We start from the raw sequence: 23687 nt of genomic DNA, 5'->3' as shown, positions 1-23687 counted from the left end.
AGCACTCCTGTATCCTTTGGATAAATACCTAGTAGTACAATTGCTGGGTTATAGAGTAGTTCTATTTTTAATTTTTTGAGGAACCTCCATATTGTTTTCCAGAGTGGCTACACCAGTTTGCATTCCCACCAGCAGTGCAAAAGAGTTCCTCTTTCTCCACATCCTCACCAAAATCTGTTGCCTGAGTTGTTAATGTTAGCAATTCTGACAGGTGTGAGGTGGTATCTCATTGTGGTTGTGATCTGTGTTTTCCTGCTAATGAGTGATGTTGAGCATTTTTTCATGTGTCTGTTAGCCACTGGGATGGATCAATGTGGTGTACGTGTGCCTGAGAGATGGAAATGGCTTCACCCAGCTCCCTAGTCTCTGGCACAGGAACTTCGCACTCTCACCGACCAGTGATCAAGCAACGCTCCTTTGTCTCAGGCCTCCATCCACTCCCCACCTCTACCCTCTCCATGTCCAAGCTGACCGCTTGCCAGGCGGCACCTCCTTCTAAAATTTTATCTCAGATGGGGTTGTGTTTCAAACCCCAAACTTCAGAGACCCCTGCAGCTTAAACCCATGCAGACTCTTTGGGAGAGGGTCTTGCTGGGCAATGGCCATGTGCTGGCTGTGAGAGTAAGATGATTCATTTTCAGAAATACCAAATAAAAGCTGTGCTGTCTAGTTAACAATAGTTTTACAACCAATTGAAAATATGTTCGAAACCCCTCACTTCCCACAATGGAGTCCCAAACCCTTAGACACTTCACTTCCTGGTTCTTCTATCTCTCTCCATTTCGCGGGCTTATTTTTTGCAAGCTTTGCAATAAACATGCATCAAAGAACTAATTCTCTGCATCACCTCAAGGAATGTATATTTTTTCTAATCAGACTACTTTTTGCCTTACATCGGCATAGGTGACTTTCCAGGTAAGGCTGTAACCTCTGTAGTACTCAGCCAATGAGGAATCAGAGAGAGACTTCCACTCTAGGAAATAAATTGTCTGCTGTAACAGTCTCGAGTGTGCCTGTCCATCAGACACCTGCTCTTGCAAGAACATTGATTAAAGCCTTGCTTCACCATGTTCCAAGTCTTCACGTCCCTCCTTTGATTGGGTCAGTGGGCTTATTTCTCACACCAACTTACCCCAGAAAACATTCATGCAATCATGCAGTGGCAGAGGTTCAGAGATTATGGCAAGTCACAACACACAGCCAGAGCCAGGTTTCAAAGCCCTTTGGTGCCTTTGTACCAATACCAGCAAACGTGGCTGCTCCTGGGTTCCACTGGGACCTTTGCTGTGGGAAGGCCATATGGCCTCTACCAAATGCACTCCATGCAGGGGAACTGCTTCTCCCTGTGTGGTACAAAGACCCCTCAGACCCCTCTGCCTGCTCTTAGGGACTCACCTACTTCCTCACCAGAGCACTTCCAGGCACTGAGCTCCAGAACTTCAGACTCTGTACTCCACTGTTTATAGAATCCTGGTGGTATTGAAAACCCTCTCCTTTCTTCCCATCAGTGGTTTTGGGGAACAAATTTCTTGTTCAGTCCCCTGTGAGTGTTTTCATTCTTTCTCTCCAGCAACTTTTGGGGGTGTGTTTTTCCTTCACTCTCCCAATTTGTCACACTCTCCCATTTCTCTGACCTCTCTCCGCAAAAATACCTCCCTACCCTGCGTAGCTTTTTTCTCCCCAAGTTCACTCTCTGCACTGCGTACCTCTTGAGTTCTGTTGTTCAAGTTATGTAGATTGTTGTGTTAATCCTCAGATCAATTTCCTAGGTATGCAAAATGGTTTGGTCCTGATCTAGTTATGTTTCAGGGACAAGACAACCTGAGAGTCTCCATGCTCTTCCACTCTCTTAATTCCCTCTCCCCTGGCCACCTTTAACTTAAACTCACCTCCTCATATCCTCACTTGCCTCCATTTTTACCTGGAACTCCGTGCCCATCATTATACTAACTCTTCTGCATAAGCCATAACTTTCTTGTTCTTCTCACATTCCCTTGTTTATGACTGACCATGACCCAGCACAGGATAAATACAATTCCCTGCACGCCCTGTACCTGGTATGCTGGACATGCTAGACTTGGTGTTATGACTGGACTCACTATACCACTTGAATACTAACCACAAATATTTCTTAGAACTTTCTAGAATCCAATCATATTTCTCTTTCTAACTCAGTCTTCTAGTCTCCCAGATAACTATTTTATACTTTCTATTCTCCTCAAACTCTACCACCATTTCCATTTTCTTCACTCTCTGGTAATGGCTGTGTTTCCCATTTAATTAAAAAAAATTGGAAACCATGAGAAAAAGAATTTCCACAAGCTTCCACCACAAAATCCCCATGTACCTGTACCTTGCCTACATGTATCACATTGATAGTGCGGCATCAAAATCATAATAATCCTCAAGACAAGTCTATACAGATTATTGAGACAAAGTTCAGGAAGAAAATAGGAAAGTCAAGTAAAGGAAAAGAGACACTCTACAATAGAAATAAACAAGGATATATATACTGCATTCACTGATTCAAAAAATATTTATTGATCTGCTATTATATCTCAGTTAATATTCATTGTGCTGGGGAAACAACAATAAACAAAAAAACCTTTAACACCCCAGATGGACTCTTACCTGAGGGCTTTTAAACTATTTAAATGGAAAAGTCCCCAGGGGAATCTGAATGGCTAATTCCTCACCTCCTTCAAATCTTGGCTCAAATGTCATTTTGTCAACAAAGTCTACTTTTTCCACACTATTGTAAATTGCAACCTTATCCCCCTCCCACACACATACACACTCCTTATACCTTATCCTATTTTATTCTTTATTCCTTCTGTAGCACATTTGCTATTTACTGTATTCTATGATGTATGTATGTATGTATGTATGTATGTATATATGTATGTATTATACCCATAGATATATATTTAATTTTCTGTCATCTGTGCTAGAATGTGAACAACATGAGTGTAAGTATCCTTATTTGCTTTCTTCACTGATGTATCCCAAGTACCTAGAATAATACTTGTACAGAGGAGGCTTTTAGTATTTGTTTAACCCTTCTCACTCATTCTAAGGTCCTATTAAAGTACTTTTGATATTTTTGTAATATCTGGCATATTGCTCAATTTACCTTTCATATCTTCTGTCGCTTTAACCCTTGTTTTGCCTCTGGCTAATTTCCTCAGATCTATGTTTCTATTTTCTAGTTCACTCTTCAGCTATATCTATTTAACCTCTCCATTGTACTTTTAATAGTTTTTTTTCTTTTCATTTCTGCAATTTCATTATTTTCCTTTTAAACATACTTTTTATTCATAATGCTCTCTTTTGTTCTGATTTTAATTCATCTTTATATGCTGAAACTATAGCTCATAGTGTCTGCTAATAATTCTTATATGTAAAGCCCTTAAGCATCTGATCCTACTGTTTGTCTGTCTGCTGATACTAACCACAAGTAGATTTTCCTTGTTTATTTTGAGTTTTGGATTGTGAGGGGCTCTATCTGTGACCATCTTGTGCAGACTAAGTTTAAGGTTCAACTATTCAAAAGAGTACACATTTACTTCTGCCAGCCACTCTCAGACTAGCTGAGCATTTTTTTATGCAAAACTTCTCAGCTTGGTTATTTATATATAATGCAGTTTGTATAAACACAAACCTCACACATAAGTGGCGGAAACATGATGACAAGTTATTAAGAGAGTTTTTTCCACTCAAGGAACTAAATAGACATATCGGACAAAGGGCTAGTATCCAAAATCTATAAAGAGCTCACCAAACTCCACACCCGAAAAACAAATAATCCAGTGAAGAAATGGACAGAAAACATGAATAGACACTTCTCTAAAGAAGACATCCAGATGGCCAACAGGCACATGAAAAGATGCTCAACATCGCTCCTCATCAGGGAAATACAAATCAAAACCACATTCAGATATCACCTCACTCCAGTCAGAGTGGCCAAAATGAACAAATCAAGAGACTATAGACGCTGGAGAGGATGTGGAGAAATGGGAATCCTCTTGCACTGTTGGTGGGAATGCAAACTGGTGCAGCCACTCTGGAAAACAGTGTGGAGGTTCCTCAAAAAATTAAAAATAGACCTACCCTATGACCCAGCAGTAGCACTGCTAGGAATTTACCCAAGAGATATAGGAGTACTGATGCATAGGGGCACTTGTACCCCAATGTTTATAGCAGCACTCTCAACAATAGCCAAATTGTGGAAAGAGCCTAAATGTCCATCAACTGATGAATGGATAAAGAAATTGTGGTTTATATACACAATGGAGTGCTACATGGCAATGAGAAAGAATGAAATATGGCCCTTTGTAGCAACATGGATGGAACTGGAGAGTGTGATGCTAAGTGAAATAAGCCATACAGAGAAAGACAGATACCATATGTTTTCACTCTTATGTGGATCCTGAGAAACTTAATAGAAACCCATGGAGGAGGGGAAGGAAATAAAAAGGAGGTTAGAGTGGGAGACAGCCAAAGCATAAGAGACTCTTAAAAACTGAGAACAAACTGAGGGTTGATGAGGGGAGGGTAGATGATGGGTATTAAAGAGGGCATCTTTTGGGATGAGCTCTGGGTGTTGTATGGAAACAAATTTGACAATAAATTTCATATATTAAAAAAAAGGAACTAAATAGAAATAAACATCCTCATTATCTCCACCCTTTGTAAGCAGCTTTTTTTTTCTTGTTCCTACTTGAGTAAGGATGCAGTAGAGAGGTCTCAGTTCCTACTCTCTGTGCTGGTAAGCTCCAAGTCTAATTCCCTGCCTCTTGTGACCATTGAGTCCGGCTCTTTTAGTCACTTTGGCACCACGAAATTAGCTGTATATTAGTGCATTCTTTGTTTTGGTCATGTGGGTATCACTAAATTTCCTATAAATTCAGCTATACATTCAAAAGAATGTTTATTGTACCTCACTGTTTTGTTTTGTTTTGTTTTGTTTTGTTTTATTTTAGAGAGAGAGAGAACACGCAAAGGTGGGAGGGGCAGAAGGAAAGAGAGGCAGAGAAAGAAAGAATCTCATGCAGGCTCCACACTCAGCATGGAGCCTGACATGGTGCTCTATCCCACGACACTGGGATCATGACCTGAGCCAAAACCAAGAGTCAAACATTCAACCAACTGAACCACCCAGGCACCCCTGTCAATTATACCTTAATCATAATTTCTAACTGTTTTCTTGTAGGCAAGTTTGCAAGTTACACTTTATGAAAATCAAGTTGAAAATAAAATCAATGGTCATACATGCAACATTAGCAAATTATAAGAATCTCCCTTACAGTCTTCTCCAATATCGTTTCATTTCCAGCTTTTCAAGATAATGTTATGTGCGTTATTTAGTGACATGGTTTATGTCAGTGTGTGTCAGTTAAATGTATGATTATTTTTAGTTTTCAGTGTGATTCAAAAAAGAGTAACAAAAACACTTTTCAGTTCTAATTCAACCTGTATAATGAATGATTACAAAATAAGGGCACTTTCCTAAGTATACTTACATGTTATTAATAACTTAAATCCTTATAATCCTGTGAGATAAGTGCTGTTATTACCTTCCATTTTAAACAGAAGGAAACTCACACGCAAAATGGTTAGAGGATTTGCTCAAGGTTACACAGTAAGTGTTTTAGCTGAGAATGTTCCTAGTAATTCTGATATCTGATATCAGATATTGATGTAGCAATAACCACATCAATGCATTAGTTAATTAATTACCACATTAAGTACAATTAATAACTACATTAAATACAATTTAATCTTGTAAATTAAGTAACTACAAAAATCATAGGCTTTGATGAGTTAAGTGAGGAAAAAGTAAATTGCTTTTGGATTTCAGAGAATTTTAGGTTGGAGGAGAGGGCCAAGAACAGTAAAACAGTCTCCACGTGATAGTACTTAAAAAACAACAGAATATCTCAGATTCACTAGCATCATTGACCATCAGGTATAACATATTGCTATAATATTAAGTGTGCCATATTATCATATTATGCACTGCATAGACTAAGTTTCTTGCAGCTCTGAACAAATATTTGTTAATGAATTTATTTGCCTCTGTATTTGTCTTCCCTTGATATTTCTTCTCAGTCCTTGACAGTAACTTTGCACATAGTAGCCACTTAATAACCTTTTGAATTGAATTCAGTTGAAACAAGCTTAACTACAGTTTCCTTTCCTTGGGCACATAGTCCCTGGATAGTGAGGTGAGGGCAACCTGGAAATTGAGTTTCTAGGGAAACTCATGGGAATCCAAGCAAAGGCTTGCAGTTTTTAATAGCCAGAAGAATTAAAAAGGCAGATAATTGTTTGTTTGTTTTTGTTCATCAACAATATTATAGTTTGTATATAAACAAACACACATGTAGTAAGTTAAACTATCCCAATTTCTTATTAGTAATAGGAGGACAGATTCAAAATAACATTATCTAATTTTTAGATAGTTCCTGGCAATTAAGAACGCCAAGCTCTTAGATATCAGTATTGTTTGACAGACTTATACAAAACCAACTCTAGTGTTTTGAGATTTAGAACTTACTCTTCCAGGTAAAAATACTGTGATTACCTTACTAAAGTCTCAGGCATCTATTTCTGATCATCAGGGTACCTTCTTACAATACAATTTATTTCAATATTGGTAAAAATTTTCAATCCTGTATTCTTCAGAACTCTGGGGGTTAAAAGAGTCCACTTCCCTCAGAATGTCTCCTTCTTATTTTAGAGTAAATAATCTGGCTTAAACCTTTAAGAAAAATTCTCATTGCTAAAATTTGAACCACTCATCCCAATGATATTGACCAGCATTTGAAAGCGTTAATCCAATCCTGTCAACAATCTTATGAGGCAGGTATTATTACTATCACCATTCCCATAGTATAAATAATAAAACTGAGAAGCATAAATTATCTAATGTGTCCAAGGTTGTACAACCAGTGACCGGTGACTTACAGCTAAACCCAGATAGTTTAGCCCCAGAGATGTCACACTTAATGTCTACGTTCACCCTAGCATCACTCACAGGAGAAATGTGTACCAGAGGCCAATTAGGACCTATACCTTTAGTATTTTAAAAGATGGGCTGAGAGCAGCTATGGAAACCATCTTTGGGAAATGCTACCTGCCACTTTACGTAAGTATCGAGAAAATTATTGTCACTTATTTTATGGAGACGCTAAATCTGGCTGAGCAATTGCTCTGTCTTTAATGTCAGGTAGGTCTCCAAAGATGCTCTTGAGCTGGAGAATCAGATCCCAAATGAAAAGAGAATGTTGCAGCCTGTGCTAAGTCAGCAGGATAGCCACTGGGATGCATAAATGTAAGAGCAGAAGTCATAATTCCTGCCTTTTCTGTGAGTCCTTTGGGCCTATATTGCTTAATGTAGAAAGTATTCTAAAATGGAGGAAGAGTAACTGATGTGCCTAATAGGAGTCCTTTTTCTCTCTCCCTCCTAACTGTTCCTTCAAATTCATTTCCTAAATTTTAGGATCTTCTGTACTTTGCCTTTATTTGTTTGTTTGTTTATTATTGTTTCTATTCCTGAAGGTTTTCTCAGTGGTGTTTTATTTCAGAGGGCCCACGTCATCTTCTTTCTCTCCTTTGATAGATTTCTTTGGAGAAGAGACAAAAAATAGTTCAGGGCCATCATTGGGGGCAGACAGTGTGTTCTCATCAATATTCTAAGAAACATTACGATTGATTTGGGAAGTTCCAGTGTGCAAGCTGCCATAGCAATTCATTTTGAATATTTCTGTTAAAAAAAAAAACGAACACCATGAAGAAAACTTTGCAAAGATAGCTAAAGAATAGCAAGGAAATTTTTTCTAGAATATTTATCTCAAAAACATCCCCAACAGGGTGCAATAAGGAGGAAGAAATTAATCAGAACCAGCAACTAGAAACACAAACTTTTTTAGTCATAAAGAAGCATTCAAGATACTAATGCAAAATCACCGTATCAGTTGATGCGTTGATGCAGGAAGTTTGACGTGATCTCTACCCAGGCTGCAAATTTTACTTTTCTCCTTCATTTTTATGGGAGATCAAATTGACAATTTAATCAAAAGCAGTCTTGTCTGTAATTAAAAATTATTTTAGTGTATCAAATTTAGCCTAGTGCTATTACTCTGGTCAGGAACTATCAGGTATTTGGGATGTATATAAAGGAATGCATAAAATATTTGTGGGTTGATGTCTGCCTGCCTACATAATCAGGATGTAGTGCTCCCAGTCTCTTATTCAAACCACTAAAAGTAAGTGTTAATACAGTTTGATAAAGTGAGTATAATCTAAATCCAAGTATATCTGCATCTACCTTGACCAGAAACATATTCAGAACATTTTTGTATTTGGCCAGTCATGGAAAGCAATTTGAAATGCTGCTATAATTTTTAAAGCCAGATGACTTTCCTTTTTTCTTAAAGAATGAAACATCTTAGAAACTAGGATTGAAGAAAGTTTGTACTGGATAGTGCATGTATCCAGGAATCTATAAGGTATATAAAGCATATGATAAAAGTATGAAGATTTTGCCTGCATGTAAAATAGCAGATTCTTCAATTTTGTACACCATGCTTCTGAGTACAGTGTTCCTTATTACAAGACAACCTCCACCAGTGTTATGTAGGTCTTGAGGTCCTGAAAATAGTTTATAGACCAAAGTGATAGCAGTTAAGGTGTTGAGAAGTGATGAATTCTGAATATATTTTAAAGGCACAGCCACAAGATTTTCCAACCGAAGGGATATGGGGTATGAAGAAAAGAAGAACTCAAGGAAAACTATAAGATGTTTATTCTAAGATCCTGGGATGATACAGTTGACATCAACTGAGATAAAGCAAATCACAAATGGGACAGGTTTCAATGGGAAGACCAGGAATTCAGTTATGAGTACGTTGGCTTTGAAATGTTTGTTAGACTTTCACATAAAGATGTAGAGGAAGTAGCTGAATACAGAAGTCTGGAATTTAAGAGGTCTAAATATAGTGATAAAAGTATGGAAATTGTCAGCTTATGAGTGATATTAAAGCCTTAAGAGTCCGTGAGGTTGCCAAGGAAGTGAGTATAAATACTGAAAAGCAGTGGACAAAGAACTCTTTGGAGCACTCTATCATTATGTGCTCAGAGAAAATGGGGACACCCAGCAAGGGAGACTTAGAAGTAGTCCATGAAACAGAGGGACAGCTGTGAGGGTGTAATGCCCTGGAAGCCAGGTGAAGAATGGGCATTAGAGAGAAGTAAATCATTCATGAATCAAAGGGTAAGTTGCGAACTGAGAACTCTCCATTGTACTTTGCCTCATGAAAGTTATTAATTACCTTGATGCAATTACATTTGAAAAACGGAAGAGGGGCACCTGGGTGGCTCAGTCGGTTAAGCGTCGGACTTGGGCTCAGGTCATAATCTCACAGTTTGTGAGTTCAAGCCCCATGTCAGGCTCAGTGCTGACCGCTCAGAACCTGGAGCCTGCTTTGGATTCTGTGTGTCCCTCTCTCTCTGTCCTTCCTACAATTCACATTCTGTCTCTTTCTCTCAAAAATAAACATTAAAAAAAATTTTTTTTAAACTTTAAAAATTAAAAAAAAAAAAAAAAAACCAGAAGAAAAACCTTGACAATTAAAATGCTGCTTAATGGGATTTCATAAGCCTGGTATTCAGAATAATGATCCACCCACACACCCAAGACACCCATGCCCTAATCCCTGGAATCTGAGTGTGTTATGTAAGTGGCAAATGGGAATTAAGGTTGCAAATGGAATTAAGGTTACTAATACTTAATCTGACCTTAAAATAGAGAGGTTATCATAGACTATTCAACTAGGCCCGACATAATCACAAGAGTCTGCAGAAATGGGAAGAGGAGAAAGTAGAAGAGGTCAGAGTTATACAGTGGACTTGGCCCACAATTGATGGCTTTGAAGATAGAAGAAGGGGACCTGAGTCAAGAAATACAGGTGTCTCAGGTGGTTGAGTGTCCAACTCTTGATCTAGGCCCAGGTCATGAACTCATGGTTCATGGGTTTGAACCCCACATTGGGCTTTGTGCTGACAGCGTGGAGCCTGCTTCAGATTCTCTGTCTCCCTCTCTCTCTGCCCCTCTCCTGCTCATGCTCTCCTTCTCTCTCAAAAATAAATGAACATTAGAAAAATAGAAGAAAGAAGAAAAAGAAAGAAAGAAAGAAAGAAAAAAAGAAAGAAAGAAAGAAAGAAAAAGAAAGAAAGAAAGAAAGAAAGGTGGTTTCTAGAAGCTGGAAAAGGAAAAAAAACTATAAAACAATAAACTTACATTGTTTTAAGCCTCTAAATTTGTGATGATTTGTTAAAGTAGCAATAGGAAACTAACACAATAAGAAAGTTGGTAATTGTGTCAAGGCTTTCACTCAGTTTTCAGCCTTTAAGGCCTCAATGTTGTCACAAGTAAATGACAAGAGTATTTGTGGTTGAGTGTAGCCAATGCTAATCTTTCACAATCAATCTAAAAACAAATTTTCAAGCAACTGATGCATCATGGCAATAAAGAGCTCAATAAGAAGACAATTATTGCTAAGTACCTCAAAGTCCTAAATGGGTTAGAAATGCAAATTTAAAGTAGAGATCTGAGAGAGAGCACTGAGGGAGCCGTTGGTAACAGTTTTCTCATGCTCCTGGGGCATCTGAAAACTTACAGAGTTGGGGCTGACAACAAAAATTTTGACCAGCAATATCCTTTAATGAAGTAAAAACAAAACGTATCCCAACAAGGGGCACCTGGGTGGCTCAATCTGTTGAGCATCCAATTCTTGATTTCGGCTCAGATCATGATTCCAGGGTTGTGGGATCAAGCCCCATATGGGGCTCCACACTGAGCGTGGAGTCTGCTTAGGATTCTCTCTCTCTCTCTCTCTCTCTCTCTCTCTCTCTCTCTTCCCCTCCCCCCTTCTAAAATTAAATTAAATTGAATTACATTACATTACACTGCAGCAATAAAAGTGAAAACATATCCCAATGAGAGACAGGGAAAATAGACAAAATAATGGGGGAAGTCTTGTAATGAGAACCAAACTGTGGAATGTGAAGGAGGAACAGTAAGAATCCCTGAAATAGAAGGCAGCTCAGGCACAATGGCAAACATACAATGCTGTTTAAAACCTCTCGTGAGATGAAAGGCTCCTTTTGATTTTCCCTGTCTCTAAGAATATCATCATCCACCAGTTGCCCAAATCACAAATTCTGGCAATCAGCTTTAACTTCTCTTTCTTCCCTTATGTCTGACCAGTCATCAACTCCAATCATCCCTTCTCCCTCTCATGTCTCCATTCACTCAACTACTTATATGAATTGAACCACCTCTATTTCTTACCTGGTTTACACTATAGTATCCCAATTTCTGGTCTGGCCCCCCAGGTTCCTCCTTTCCAGGCCATTCTTCAAACTTCTTCCAAAATGACCTTCTTAAAGTGCAAATAACCTTATATCCCTTGTTAACCCCTCCACTGGCTTCTGGAGCCTTTTTCATGAAGTTCAAACTCCCTACCTTGGATTACAAAGTAGTTCTTAATGATATCTCTTTTCTCCCCTTCCTCCAACCTGCTGCTCTATTCCTGAATTATAATGAATTCCTTATAGTTGCTTGGATGAACCACAGTGTTTCTAGCAACTGAACCTTGCACAGGCTGTTTTCTCTGCCTGGAATACACTTCCACACCTGCTACCTACCCCCACCAGCCTTCATGCTTTGGATGCTTTGGCTAATCTTTGCATGCTTTGGATTTCAGCTAACAATTGCACTTTTCCAAGCAGCCATCCTTGGTAGCTACAATTGGGTCAAGTGACACTCCTATGGGCTCCCAAAACATCTTAGAACCATATGCCGTATTGTAATATCCTATTCATTTCCCTGCCTTCACACTAAAATGTTAACTCCTTGAATGACGGGACTTTATTCTAACCAGAGTTAACTAATGCACCAAACAAAATGCTTGACATATACTAGGTTTTTAATAAATACTTTTTAAATGACAAAAAATATATTACATATGTATGTAAAGAAAGATACAGAACTTGCTCTAATTGTTTTCATCTCTGATTTAACACTGATATTGTTTACTAGAAAGAGGCAACCAAAATTTAGCCTAATTAGGAAGCCAGAGCTGTTAGAAATTTTGTAGTTACTTATGAGCAGCCTAATGTCAAGTAAGTGTGCTGCACTTAAAGCTACCATTTTTCAAATAAGTCTCAGCAATATTACCAGTAATCACAAGGTTTCCTGCTGTGTCCTGGGTAAACAATGCTAAAATGCCAGTAGCAGAACAAAGAGGACCTCATTATTGCTCTCCTCCTTCCTATTTTCCTTAAGGTTTAACTCACTGGATGCTCTGCCCTCACCAGCCAATCTATTTCCTCTCTTCAGTCCTTCCCATTGCCCTGGGCTCAATCTAACTCACTATTGGACACAAGATATTGACTATATAGCTGAATCTAACATATTTGGCTTCCAAATTCTTCTAAGCAGACACAGATAGTATGTCTTTCTTTTGGCATTTTTAGTGCATTAGCCAAAAGGAATAGCTTTATCCGGCTTCTAGTTTAATGTCCTTTGTAAAGCCACCAAAACTAATTTCCTCCCATTTCTCTAGCTATAAATTTTCATGACATTGGAATATTTGGAGGTTTAACAATTTTGTTGTAGAAAACATTTGTAGATGAACAAGATACTGAAATGGTTACTATTACAATACGACTATTCCCTGAATGTTATCATTCTCTCCCATTACCAGTCCAGGTGCAGCAAAGCAGTGGAAATTTTGCAATTCTGCAGTGTAAACATTCTTAGATATTAAACAACATTGTGAAGGACCACAGTGGTGATCAATCTCAGTAATATTGTTTAGAATGATTTTTGTTTCACCAACTCCAAAAAAATAGAATGTACCATGTGTATGACTTTACGTTTTGTCACTAAGATGCATTTTTGGAGTAGGTGCTTATTGTTTGTGAAAATTAGTAATTCTTCTCCAGTCTCATATTACCCATTGTGGGTTTCAATTCTTTTGTGTGATTTTTAATCGTAGAAACAGGAGAAAATTTCACTTCCTACCATCTGGAACAAAACTACATCATATTCAGTAGTTTGCAACTTAATGACCCAAAGTTAAACAAAACAGTCAAGTTTACAGAAGAAATCTACCAGTACTTTAATCAAGTAGTCGTGTAATAAAAAAGCTCATTGAATTATAGTTTTTCTTTTCTTCATAATGACCTAGTAAACTTTTATGCAAAATATGTGAGACTGTGAATTTCTTTGTGATGCTGTACACATTTTAATCACCCTTTTTATCACAGCTGACCGTTCTTTTCTGACAAATTTGGTTCCGAGTAAGTTAACCAAAATTGTCAAAATTATGATATTTAGTATTGTTTCATTAAGTTTTATTTTTAGTAAGGCAAAAGTTTTTCCATGTAAAATGTTCTCTTGAGAATTATCCTAAAAGTTTTCTTTCTGATCACTAAGTCATGTTAAGACTTTACTAAGCAGAGTCACTGCTGGAACAGATAATTAATTGGAAAGTAAAACCTTAGGATGTCTACCTTTGACTCCAGGATATCAGATATTGCTTTGATTCTGAATAATTAACTCAATACAGAAAAAGCACAGTAATAATGATCACTTGACAACTACCATGTCATGTCTGTGTTTCCATGGAGATACAGTCATTTGATTCTCTTGCCTAACAATTGCCATTTTAAAATCTGATCTGAGTATCTGTGTCTTTGGATCAGTTTTTTGCATTTATATTTATTGTAATTATAGTTACATTTGGATGTATTTCTTACAGACTATTTTGCATTTCTATTTACCATACTTTCTGGTTCCCTCTCATTTTCTATCTTCCATTGGATGGATAGACTATTCTTCTGCTGGTCTATTTCCATGCTTCTGGTGGGTATCACTAATTTATTTATAGCATATATCCATTTACTTTCTCCTATTATTTTTAAGCCTATTCATAGCTAGATTTTTCCCTTTTAAAACACCAACTGCTAGCTCAGAGGCAAATTTGTATGAGTTAAGGAAAGACAACACTTCCTCAAAGAAAAAAATCATTTTTAATTAGTCAGGAGGATTTTCTAGAGCCTTCCAGGAAGCAGCCCCACTAGCTGTATGCCCACAGGTGCTGCCCTCCCAATATCTCAGGCATCACAGTGTGGCAACTCATATACTTCTGGCCTCACCCCCACTCCACCCTTCAGCAAGAAAGGTAGGAATGTGAGGGCCGGAATTCAAGTCTTAATGATCTCTCTAGATGTACCTATAATGTAAATGATGCCTCCTTAGGTGTGATGCCATCGTGGAACACAAACCTGAGGACCCTTTTGCTACAGTGCTGCCTGAACAAGCCAAATACTTTAACATCAACTTGCCTTCTCTGGCCTTTCCACAACAGTGTGATCATCAGATAAAACACTTCAGTTCTGGATTGTTTGGGATCTATTTTGGCTTGCTTCCATCCTTTGTTATTTAAACAGTGAACCCAACCAAGTTAATTACTCATCCTAACTTCTCTATTTTGAAGCAGCCTAGATTTGTTTCTCTCCTTGCTTGAGTACTTTGTCTTAGAGCAAGAGTTGACAAACCTTTTTCAGCAAAGGACCAGAGAGCAAATAGCTTTGGTTTGCGGATTATACAGACTCTTGCAACCACTCAACTCTGCCATCATAGCTGAAAAGAAGCCACAGATACTACATACAAGAAGGAGCAGAACTGTGTTCCAATAAAACGTTATTTACAAAAATATGTAGTGGACCAGTTTGGGCCTATGGTCCATGGTTTCTGACTCTTGTCCTAGAGTGTTTTCAAAAAAGGTCATTATGTGGTGAGTCTTTTGAAGCATTGTGCACATGAGGCTTTTTTTTCCCACACATTTCAATGATAATACAGCTGGAAAAAATTCTAGATTCAAATATCTTTTTATTCAGTATTCTAAAAATAGTGTTCCATTATCCAACATTGCAATTGCACAAACTGATAACAATGAAATTCCTGTTAGATTGAGGCAATCAGCTTTTAATCTCTGGAAGCTATTGGAATTTTTCTTTTACACTTAGATGTTCTTACATGGCATCATAATATGCAGATGTATAAGTTATCATTTACCTATTTTTTTTTCACACCACATGAAATCTGTCAATTCATTGCAGGAACATGTTTTGTTAGATTAAATAAATCTTACTCATTATGTTTTCAATTATTTTTTCTCTCTATTTATTGCTTGTCTTGCCATCTGAAATACCTTATTTTCCATAATTCTTAAATTTTTGTCATATGGTCCGTATCTTTATCTCTTTCTGATGCTTCTTGAGAAAGTTCTTGGACCTCCTCTTCTAGCTCTTTAGTTTATTTCCATTGTATCCATTAAGTTCTTTATTTAAGCTGTATTTTTCATACTAAATATTACCAATGAATTATCTCACGACTAATTTTTTTCTTATGTCCAATTTCCTATCTGCATTACTTATACATTTAAGTAACAGAAAATCTAAGTAATAGTGTCTTAAACAAATTAAACTGCTTACCTTTCTCAAACAGCAAAAGATTCAGAAGTGGTTACTGGCAGTTCAAAGTGTTAGGGGCAAAGTCTCTCCTCCCCTTATCTTTCCCTTATGGAAGGTATGTGGTGAATGCCCTCCAGCCATCTTGCAGCTGGTAGTAAGAAGAAGGGAGGGCAAAAACAAGGAAGAAGAAAAGAAGCAATACATTTATAGGCAAACAAAGAGTTTCCCAGAAATCCTTAACAGACTTCTTTTTTTTTTTTTTTTTAATTTTTTTTTCAATGTTTTTATTTATTTTTGGGACAGAGAGAGACAGAGCATGAACGGGGGAGGGACAGAGAGAGAGGGAGACACAGAATCGGAAACAGGCTCCAGGCTCTGAGCCATCAGCCCAGAGCCTGACGCGGGGCTCGAACTCACGGACCGTGAGATCGTGACCTGGCTGAAGCCGAACGCTTAACTGACTGCGCCACCCAGGCGCCCCAACAGACTTCTTATATCTCATGATCTACCATTGTGTCACATATCCAACCAAAGTTCTGCAAGGCCATCTTGATGGTAGGTTTTGAATTCCCACACTCTTATAGTAGATGAAGACAAGAACATTGAATGAGCCAACCTTCACTGTCTGCCACAATCCTCATTTCTCTGAGATTTTATTTGCTTATTCTAAATTCTTTGTTTGGTTCATGTATCTGTTTATCTAGTATACTTTTTTTTTTTAACTTCATGGTGTTTTTAAACAATGTCAGACTTAAAGTGTCTTATTTTCTGCCTGGAAGGGAGCAGTGTTGGAGAGCTCAGCTAATGATGGATTCCTCCAAGGAGGGTGTGAGCCCAGGGTCTTTACTTAATGGAGAGGGGAAAGATACCCCCTCAGAATGGAAAGCCTCTGGTGTTAAGGACTACATTTCTGTCCTGGCACTGTTCCTTTGCAATAGTGGTTTCTCCCAGTTAAAATTGTGTCACCTTCTTCTTAGAAAGGAGAAAATTGGGAGGAATCCTTAGAGGGTGTCTGCATCTGTTTCTTTCCACCCCAGCTTGGTGTTCTTCACCTATCCATTGGTAATGCTGTCATTAGCAGCAAGCAAGCTAAAGACACGTTACATAGTTAACTCTCTGGAGTTGTTGAAAACGAGCAACCTTCCAATTTTAGAGAAAGTTAGACAGTGATGGGACAGGGAAAATTTTAAATCCACCAAGTTCACGGTTCTTACCAAGCTTCTATTGAAAAAATACTTGAATAAATCCTCTTTAGATTGTGGCAAGCTTTTAGTTAATTTTCAGAGTTCTGAAAAAGTCGATCTTGATAATTTTTGCACTGTCCTTGTTTATCAGGCAAAGAAAGAGTTTGCTCTTGTTGCTTTTATGGAGGAATGCATTTTTGGAGATCCATTTTTGGTCCAGTTTTCTGGAAGTGCTTCTTACTACATCATTTTAAGAATAACTTTATATAAAAATAAATGTAAGTGTCACCAAGATAGAAATAATATATCATAACCTATTCTTCTCCATGTCAAATATTATTAGCTTTGTGATTTGAAAATAGTAAAACAAAATAAAGTGATTTACTTATATTCAATAGTAGACATAAAGGGAAAACAAGAAAAACTACATGAGTCAATACATAATATAGAGTATAATAGCCATCTTTTGATTTTCATTTTCTTAGAACCTTTCAATTTGCTTTTACTAGTGTGCAAGTCATTTTAGAATTATTCAGATTCTATTCAAAATTATTACATCTTTGAAGCAAAAACATATTTCATACAAGTTTCCCCCACTATCTGAAAGGAGAGAATTCCTATGAAAATTTTCATAAGCTGAAATGGCATTAGGCACAGAAGCAATTACCATTAATTTATATGAAAAAAATATTCAAGTATCCTCAGACCCCAAAAATAAATTATCTTAGGATTTTCTGATAGGACACGTTTTGCTAAAGGATGCACAAAATAAATTGAAATAAAGCACAGATGCTCACGACACAGTTCAAAGCTATGGCAGCTTAAAGCTGAGATACTGAGTGCAGTTTCTGGGGAAGGGGCTAGGTGGGGCCACTCTTGCTGCTCTGGGTGAGGGCTGCCTCTGTAACCGCTCGCTGCAAATATAACACTGAAGGCTCTTCTTCACTTTTCACCTTTCTTTGTAAAAGGAGAAATCCTCTTTGGATTTTTTTCAGTGAAAACAAGTACTAATGTAGGTCCTTCATAAAAGCAAAGTGGCATAATGCAAACTTTTGAAGAGCAGGGAATAGCTGAATTAGATTCTAAATACTTAATGGGCACCTGAGTGGGGTGTTTGGTGAAGCTTCCAACTCTTGATTTTGGCTCAGGTCATGATCTCATGGTTTGTGAGATCAAACCCTGAGGGGGTCTTTGTACTGAGCATGGAGACTGCTTAGGATTCTCTCTCTCTATCTCCCTCTGCCCCTCTCCCCCCTCATTCATTCTCTCTCTCCCTCTCTCAAAAATAATAATAATAATAATATTTTTTTAATATTCTAAATACTTAATATGGTAGACATGAAATGCATTTTTAAAAACGTTTTACCAACTGACAGTTGACAAAGGGAAGTGAGTGGGGGGTGAGCTAGATGGGTGATAGGTATTAAGGAGGACACTTGTTATGATGAGCACTGGGTATTGCATATAAGTGATGAATCACTGGATTCTGATCCTGAAACTTATATTACACTGTATGTTAACTAACTAGAATTTAAATAAAAATTTGAAAAGAAAATAAATAAACAAATAAACAAGTAAAATTAGTGGGGTACAAACAAAAATATGAAACAAAAACTCTTTACCTTCATTCTAAAAAGTATGGAGTTTTGGGACGCCTGGGTGGCTCAGTCAGTTAAGCATCCAACTCTTGATCTCAGCTCAGGTCATGGTCTCATGACTCACTGTACTTACAAGTGACAATTTGAGCCTGTCAATTAAAGAAGAAGAAGCTATGGGTGCCTTGGTGGCTCAGTTGGTTAGGTGTGTGACTTCAGCTCAGGTCATGATCTCATGGTTTGTGGGTTCAAACCCCACGTCAGGCTCTGTCCTGACAACTCAGAGCTTGGAGCCTGCTTCTGATTCTGTGTTTCCCTCTCTCTTTGCCTCTTCTCTGCTCATGCTCTGTCTCTGTCTCAAAAATAAATATATATTTTTTTAAATTTTTAAATAAGAAAAATAAAGAGAAAGAAGCTCTTTGGTCCTCTAGCCTCTCATGCTGACTGCCATCAGAATCAGTGGGGTTGGGGCGCCTGGGAGGCTCAGTCGGTTGAACATCCAACTCTTGGTTTTGGCTCAGGTCATGATCTCATGGTTTGTGAGTTCAAGCCCCACATTAGGCTTTGCGCTGACAGCTGAGCCTGCTTGTGATTCTTTCTCTCTCTCTCTCTCTCTCTCTCTCTCTCTCTGCCCCTCCCTCCCCTGCTTTCTCTCATGCGTGCATGCTCGCTCTCTCTCTCTCTCTCTCTCTCAAAAAAAAAACAAAGAAACAAACAAAGAGTCAGTGGGGTTAAGTCATGTAAATTCACACTTTCAGTGTCACGTCTGGTCTAATCCAGACTTCTTGGAAGGAATTACCAGATGCTCAGGAAGCCCAGAGGCACTTTGAGCAGGGATTCAGAGCAATCAGTAAGTAAGTTCACTGCTGAACTTGTGCTCCCTTCCCAGACTTTCCTATCACCCTAAGGAGAGGGCCAGCCCAGGGACATGGAAGATGAGGGAGGGGAAGCCAACAGGAAATCAATCAACCTATTCTATAAAAATGTAATGCTTTATCTTTTCAAACTTGTGGAAGGTAAAGGGGGACACATTTCATTCTAAAACAGAACACTGCTTTCAGGCGTCAGAATACATGTGGATTAAATGCTAATTAAGTGATTTCTTATTCCTGTCTAGTTCTCCCAGAGACCCATAAAATCCTTTTCTCTCCTTGACCTACTGTTAAAAACCTCTCCCCACACTCCCTTGTAAGAACTTAGGTATAAGTATGTAATTTTCAATAAGTCACTTGAAGTTGTACATACTCGGAAAAATGACATACTGTCTCATCCCCAATTGGCCCTGCTAGAAGCTTCTATCAAAGATACTTTGATCTACTTTATGCTTCCTTCTTTTTTGGTGTTTGCCAGAAGACAGCAAACAACAGTGCATCATCACAGTGCAGAACACCTCTAACTGCCAACACGCCCAGTAATGAGGATGACCAATTGATAGGTCAACAAAATGGAGCTTTATATTTGAAATGTAAAAGGCATCTTAGAAACATGGAAACTTAAAGGATTCAAGATTCCTCTAAGATGGGCACAAGCACTTTTTAGAAAACATACCACATTATTATCCATTTTAATTACAAAATATTGGGGTGCCTGGGTGGTTCAGTTGGTTGGGCGTCCGACTTCGGCTCAGGTCATGATCTCATGGTCTGTGAGTCTGAGCCCCATGTCAGGCTCTGTGCTGACTGCTCAGAGCCTGGAGCCTGTTTCAGATTCTGTGTCTCCCTCTCTCTCTGACCCTCCCCTGTTCATGCTCTGTCTTTCTCTGTCTCAAAAATAAACATTTTAATTACAAAATAATAAATATTCGCATTTTTATAAATTCTCCAAATTTACATTTGTCCTACTTACAATGTGATAACTTGAGTGAGACATTTATTATAGTTTTATGGAGAGTGTATGTCATTACAGTTACTCACCAATGTAACTGCACACCAATGAATATGATTTCTTTGTGTGGAAGGAATATCATTGTCATTCCCTCTTCAAAAGAAAGACTTCAGGGAAATAATCAAAAGATCCATGTAATAGAGACCAATTATTTCTTAAAGCATTGAATTGATTCTAACCAATTTGGAAGAGAAACTACCTTAGAAATTCAAAGCTCCCTTGAAGCAAAAGTCAGGGAATAAATAAAGAAAAAAAAATTTAATGAATGAATGAACAAAGAAACATTAATTCTAATTCTAGAGCAAGGAGAAGTTTTTCCTTATTTTTAGCACACTAGTATTAAGAAGATCAATATTCTTGTCATTGCTTACAAGATGTAAAATCTTTAACCCTCAAATTCTTTGAAATGGAATTTGATCATCTTCTTTCTAAAATGGTCTTAGAGAAGCAAATACATGAATCCAGTGAATGAACACTCTCTCTTCTGGGCCTGGGAGTCTACTTATTTTTCACAAAACATAATTCAATTTTTACAATGTGATAATGCACTGCTTTTAATGACACTAGAATCAGTGTCTACATAGCTGTGTATCTCCTACAGGAGTAAAATCTAAGCATTAGAAGTTATGACTTTAATAAATATCCAGTCCGATCTACTATCAAAGCCAAAAAAATTTGATGACACAAATTGGAAAAACCTGGAAAGATTAAATTATCCAATCAATCAAATTTTCTCCTATATACCACTTTTATGTTCAAGTGTTTCTTTCCTAAGACTCCTTGGAGAAAGATAGGTTGAAGAAAACCTAAATTCAGGATATAATTTTCTCCATTAAAAGGTAAAACTAAAAAAGGGGTCATATTTCAGCTAAAGGAAGATATTCAGTCTCATTTCAACAAACGTTTATAGTACAATTATCATGTATAAAACTCCAGGCAAGGGCACCATGAAGGGTAAAAATATGTACAATATATGGCCCTGCTTCCCAAAAACCCTTGTGTGAGAGAAAGAGTCGTGTGTAAGAACTCCATGGCATACGTAAAATATTGACAAAGTATTTAGAGTATAAAAAAAGGAAGAAATTTTCTTCTGAGAATACCTAGGAAAAGATTCTTGCAAGTGGTAGTATCCAAAGTGAATCTCAAAGGATAAGCCAGCAATCAAATGTTAACACTGACATACAATTAAAACACAGCTCTGACAAGTATTGGTGTTTTCAAGCATAAGCTTCTAGAGGCAGGATTTTTTCCTAACACCTTGCCCAATACGATGCACAGATGTGAACTTAAGAAGTTACTTTGAAGATAATCATTTTCAATCATTTCCATCAAGTACCCAACCCCCTATTTTATACTTTCAAGTAGTAGCTAAAAGCAAATGGAAAATATTTTAGTGTATGAATCCCCAGGTTGAAATAATCTTGTATAATGATTAAATCCACAGGATTTGGAGTGAAAGCTGAGTTCAAATCCTTTATATAACCTAGCCATTTGACCTTGGAAAGATGACTAAATAATTTCTATGTCCCAATTTTCCCTTGTATTAAAAAAGTATTAAAAAATGGGATAGGATCTGCTTCATACCGTGTTGTAAATATAAAAGAAATAATATGTGTAATCTCATCCCTGCTTTACAGCTAATGATTTGTTAACATTTCTCCAAGCACATATATTTTATCACAATTTTTACACATTACCTGTGTTTGTGGTCTTATACTGGTTATATTTGTTATTTACCTTCCAGTTTATGGTTTCCTAATATAAGGAAATTATACACACGACACTCTGCAGAAGGTTGTAAGAGGCATTTCTGAAAGACACTTAATGAGAAGAGGAAACCAAGAGCTGCTTTTAAAGGAGTTCATTTGTCTCTCTGGGCTCAGAACTGGTTTCCAGTGACATGGCTAAATGCACCAAGAAAGTAGGAATTGTAGGTAAATACAGGACCCACTATGGTTCCTCCTTCAGAAAAAAAAATGGTGAAGAAAACTGAAATAACCCAGCATACAGAGCACACTTTCTCCTTCTGTGGCAAAACCAAAATGAAAAGATGAGCTGTGGGGGTCTGACACTAGGGTGTAGCTCGTGGTGCCTGAGCCTATAACATCACTTCTGCTGTCACAGGAAAATCTGCCATCCGAAGGCTGAAGGAATTGAAAGGGCAGTAGAAGCTCCACCATTTGAAACATTGCTAGCCTACAATAAATGGGTTAATTTATGTAACAATAAATAAGGAAAGAAAGAAAGAAAGAAAGAAAGAAAGAAAGAAAGAAAGAAGAAAGAAAGAAAGAAAGAAAGAAAGAAAGAAAGAAAGAAAGAAGAGGAAGGAAGGAAGGAAGGAAGGAAGGAAGGAAGGAAGGAAGGAAGAAAGGAAGGAAGGGAGTTCACTTGCGAGACAGAAGTAAAAATTAAAATAAAACCCAGCATGGCGGGCAAAAGATGCAGTGGTGCCATCAACCTAATAAGGAAGTACAAAGAAGTGTTGGACTATGTGGCATCAGTGATTTCAAAGGAACCTGACAAGTCACACCCCCTATGGGACGATTCATAAGTCCCCACTCAAAACCAAGCCCTGAGAATGTCTCCTTTCCCAGAGCCCCTTAACTGTTCTGGTCCTCCTCCCCTTCAATTGCAAAAGCCTCAGGCTTTCTCCCTTAGAACCAGTCACCGGGGAAATGAATAGGCAAACAAACTTGAGATGAGATGTACTGTCCACCCAAGTCTGAAAATCTTGAATATTACAAACCTTCCTTGGTGAGCCAGTATCTCCCCCTTCTTTTGTTTGCCTTTAGGCAGAGTCTCTGTGACAGTTTATTTTTTCCCCCAAGAACATTTTGCAGCTGAAGGGAGGAGGGGAGTAAAGAGACCACAAGATTACTGGTTGATACGTCCAAAGATAAACTTCCGTTTGGGAATAAAGAAAGCATTCATAAATTTGCTTTTCTTTGCTTTTATTGGTATCTCCACGTAACACTCTATTTACAGTGAAACATAGGTTATTGGGGTGATGAAGGGGAAAGTTATCCCAGATTGGAAGCTATGCTCCAGAGTCCATAGTCTCTTCTTCTTCCTAGGCACCCAGACTGGATTTCCCACTCCCCTCCAATTAGGTGAAGCCACTGAATATGAATGCCTGTGATCCAAGCCTGGCCCATAAAAACAAGCTAAGCCTCTCCTCTTCTGGCTTACTGAAATAGAAACACCCTCAGGATGAACTTGGAAGCCACTCCTTGAAGAAGGTAGGATTTCCATTAGCCTCAAGCCTAAGGATAAGTGGAGAACAGCATCTCTGACCTATCGACCCTTTGAGGCCTATGACATGAGTCAGGAATATTCTTTTATTGTGCTTAAGCCATTACTCATTTGAGAGTGTATTTGTGATAGCAGTTCACCTACCCTAAGTATAGAGAAGGACTAGAGTAAGAAAGCATATTGCAGTGTGTATGACCTTTACCTGTATAAAGCGGTGGTGGTT

At 37.9% G+C, this 23687-nt stretch overlaps 1 long non-coding RNA gene and 1 pseudogene across 1 annotated transcript in view; one reads left to right on the top strand and one right to left on the bottom strand.

Moving 5' to 3' along the window:
* Window positions 1–11643, bottom strand: part of LOC147581850 (uncharacterized) — a 48032-nt gene extending 36389 nt beyond the window's left edge. The window contains exon 1 of the long non-coding RNA XR_015249771.1: window positions 11357–11643. This is a non-coding gene — a long non-coding RNA (uncharacterized LOC147581850). The remainder of the gene's footprint in view (window positions 1–11356) is intronic.
* A 10469-nt stretch (window positions 11644–22112) lies between these two features.
* On the top strand, window positions 22113–22380 carry LOC112858453 (large ribosomal subunit protein eL43 pseudogene; annotated as a pseudogene).
* The last annotated feature ends 1307 nt before the right edge of the window (window positions 22381–23687 follow it).

This window comes from Puma concolor, chromosome B1, assembly GCF_028749965.1.
Source record: "Puma concolor isolate L17-30 chromosome B1, mPumCon1.1.hap2, whole genome shotgun sequence".
Lineage (NCBI taxonomy): Eukaryota > Metazoa > Chordata > Mammalia > Carnivora > Felidae > Puma > Puma concolor.
This window is presented reverse-complemented; position numbering and strand designations above follow the sequence as displayed.